This window comes from Ictalurus furcatus, chromosome 9 (assembly GCF_023375685.1).
Source record: "Ictalurus furcatus strain D&B chromosome 9, Billie_1.0, whole genome shotgun sequence".
NCBI classification, from domain to species: Eukaryota; Metazoa; Chordata; class Actinopteri; order Siluriformes; family Ictaluridae; genus Ictalurus; species Ictalurus furcatus.
The window spans coordinates 22,410,484-22,414,559 of record NC_071263.1 but is presented as its reverse complement, the minus strand read 5'-3'; positions in this window follow the sequence as shown (position 1 = coordinate 22,414,559).

Below are 4,076 nucleotides of genomic sequence, written 5' to 3'. Positions count from 1 at the left end.
TGCATTTCATTTTCGATCTTAATGAATGCATCTGTTTTCAAGGTTATCTTTTACTGGGACTGTCACAAAGAAACTTCTGGAAAAAAAAAATTGGATTGGGAGGATGATACACATACACAGCAGGCCAAATTCTATTTCATTAATAGAACACTAAAGGAAAAGTAATTAAAGTATCAAACTTCTGGATACATCGAATAATTGCAGTCATGTTTTGTATGCTGTTTGTTGGATTATCGAATATTTCTCAGTTTTCTCACGCTGGCCAAACAGTCGGTCTGTCTGGCCTATAATCGCTGCTGAAGTTTTATATTCTTTAAGGTCTTTTATCTTTTTAAAGAACGGGAGCATCTTTTGAAAGTTGTATGAGTTCACAGAGGTTGTCTGAAGGAGACTGTAATTAATGCTTTCAGGGAGTGTAAAAAAACTCCCCGAGTGCACTCCAACCTCTGCTGCCGTTAAAGTAATCTAAGTGCAACTCAAACTGAGACTCAACCTGACACCCTGCGTCAACTGTAATAAGAAGGTCTTCTATTTTATCTTTATGTTTCACCAGAGTGTGCATCTAACATGCTTTTGCAAAAACAATGCTTGACTTTCTCTGAGAGTTTGAGAGGTGAAAATCTCACTGGCATTAAAACAAATGACAACAGGTCAGTACACACAAAATCACTGGATAAAATAAAGTAGACAAATTCACTGGAAAAGAAACAAAAAGAGTAAGTCACACATACATCAAATGTAATCAGGGCTGTAAATCTTACAGCCCTGATTACAGATGTCAGATGAACTTTGAAATTATATGTTTCACAAATTATGGATTCATACCATGTGTTTAATTTTTATTCAAGTTTTTTTTCTAATGTTTTTCTACTGATTACTGGATTTTAATGGGATTTCTGCAATCATTCAGTTATTTTCGCATGGGAATTTTGCAATTATTTATTTATTCTCATTTGTAAGTTTGTCAAATGATTCATTTATTTTCACATGATTTTGCCATGATTTGTTTTCTACAGTTGATTTTTGATTCATTTATTTTTCACATTTGATTTTTCCCATAATTCATTTATTTTCACATTTTCAACCGAAGATTCATTTATTGAATGTGATTTTTCTAAAGATTCTTATATTCTCACAAGCGATTTTCCCCTCATTTTCACATGATTTTTCGGTGATATTTTTTTCATGCATGATTGTGCAATGATTCTTTATTATCATGTGATTTTTAATTCATTTATTTTTCGCATGTGATTTTTGCAGTGTTTCATCTTTCACATGTGATTTTGCCACGACTGATTCATTTCATGTGTGTTTTTTTCCCAATCATTCATTTATTTTTTCGTGATTTTTCTAATGATTTGTTTATTTATATTTTGTTTTCCCAATGATTCATTTACTTTCACATGTGATTTATCCAATGATTCATTTATTTTTCTACATGATTTCCCCCCAAATGATTCATAATCATTTTCACATTTTCATTTTTTCATGGGTTCATTTATTTTCACATATGAATTTTCTAATGATTCAATGGTTCGTGTACGTCAAAATTAAAAAAACAAATACAAATGATGACGTGTTGATTAAGTTTTTGTTTAAATATTAAAAGTTAAATTACGAATTAACTTGGCCTATGTTTAAAACCAATTGTTGCTTAAAAAAAGTTAAATACTTCACATATGCCTCATTTATACTTTCTTCCTGTCTTATTTTTTTAGTTGGAGTTATTTATTTTTAGATTCGATATTCACTGGATCTTCACTTTCCCCAGCTCTTGTAGAGGTGACAGTCTTACACATACCACTACCATCATTACTTTGAATAATATTCAATTATTATACATGGACATAAAACAATTACTCAAAAACACCAGCATGTATTACAGCTGCATATTTACACCTGAGAATGTTCTGACTATTATCACAGAGCAAGTTGCGTTAGAGACCGTCAGGCATTTCCACCCACTGAGTTAAAACCTCAACAGGCCCGGTTCTTGCCAGCTAAAGAAGGTGTGCAGACTGAAGCCGCCTCATGAGTGTAGAACGCGCCGTTGCTTTCAGCCAATAAAAACATAGAAAAATACTGCAATTTCCTGGCGTTATTTTGTGATTGGTTGGGGCAGTCTACAGCCCATCCTCAAACTTTTCAACACACAGCCTGGCTCAGATTGCTTCTAACCAATACGCAAATCATTAAAATATTAAGGATTAATGTTGTCTTTGCCTATGTACTGCTTGAGTGAGCAAGACAGATGTTTGGGCAGGCTAAGACCACCCCTGCCCATGCATAGATCTGTCCCGAAATTAAAATGCCATAACTATTAACACACTAAAGTAATTGTAAAACACACATTTTACATTCTAAAAGCTGTAGCCGGCTCACAATGACATGTCTGACCTATTAAAATAATTTAGTATTGTATTTGTATAAAGGGAGGTATTGGTAAAATCTCACTTGTAGTACATCATTCTGGCCACTAGGAACCTACTACAACTTTTGAAATGTGAAAAAAAAACACAAAAAAAACATTTAGGTGAATTATATCTCTAAAACAGTTATGTGAGGTGCATCTCATTGAGAGCCTGCTACAGCCTTTAGAATGTAAAAAAAATGTGTTTTTAAATGAATTTTTTAATGTTAAAACTTATGTCATTTTAATTAATGCTTGGACAACTTCGACGTTTTAACTCAGTGGGTGGAATTGCCAGATGGTCCCTTAGGCAATTTGCGCTGTGATACCGGGTCAGAACATTCTGCGAGCAAAATAACTCCACAAATAACAAGTCAAAAAATAAGATGGCAAGAAACTATAAATGCGGCATATTTAAAATATGTTGAGCAAAAATTTTTTTAAACATAGTTAATTAGTCATTTGTCAATATTATATTGAAAAAATTCATGAACGCATATTTTGATTTTCGATTTTGAAACCAAAAACGAATGAACACACACGAACCTTCAGTTAGTTTCACGTGTGATTTTATCATGATTCAGTCATTTTCACATGTGATTTTTCCAATATTTCTTTTATTTTCACATGGTTTGACCAATGATTCATTTATGTTTATGGTCAAATGCCATTTTTACCACTCACTCATTTAATTTCACATGTGGATTTTCCAAATGACTTAATTCTAGTTTGTTCTATTTTGTTCTATTGCTCCATCTTTAATGATTCATGATTCATTCATTTTCACTGTTTTTAATGATTCATTTATTTCAACGTGTGATTTTTGCTTTGGCTCATTCATTTTCACATTATTTTTCAAATCATTCATTTATAACCCCCGCCCAGTGTCATTTTTCCAGTAATTCATTTATTTTCACATGTCAGTTGTTCACATGATCATTGACATTTAATGAGTACTGGAGTAAAATGCTGAAATGCACCTTTATGTGTTTTTTCATGTGATTACATGTTACTCACATATACAATCACCCGAAATATATATATGATTTTTCTGTAATCAGCAATGGCCTAATCACAGCACAGGAACTGCATGTACAGAAAGCCTTGTGTGCTGTAATAATTCACACTGTTCATTACTGACTTCAAATCTCAAACAAATTGAAATGTTTATAGGGATGAAATAACACTTCAAATTTCCATTTGGCTCCCTCTCCTTTAAAAGGTATAAAATGTAACACTAAATGTGAAAATGTGTTACCATTCTGTTTAACAGGATTGCATAAAACCATCCACCTATAGTAGAATTTCACACATCTAATGAAACTTTGGTCAGATTTTAAATATAAATAGTGCTTTCTCTCCTGGCACAGGTTTAAAAAAAAATTAGAGAAATAAAAGGAGGTGAAAACATGCAGCAGCAAGGAGAGAAAATGATGAGCTTTCAGCCTGGCCTCTTTTGCATGCAAATCATATCTGAATTTCTCATTAGCATAAATGCATGAGCAACTCTAAATGCTTTTAATTTCCAATCTCAGCGAGCGGAGGAGTAATTTGTCACTGTCAGGGCAAAAATCTAGAAGGGGGAGAGAACTGAAGGCAGCCAAGGACTCCACACCAAATTGGAATCATAGGCACATTTCTGATTTGTTAATTGACTGATGTGCAG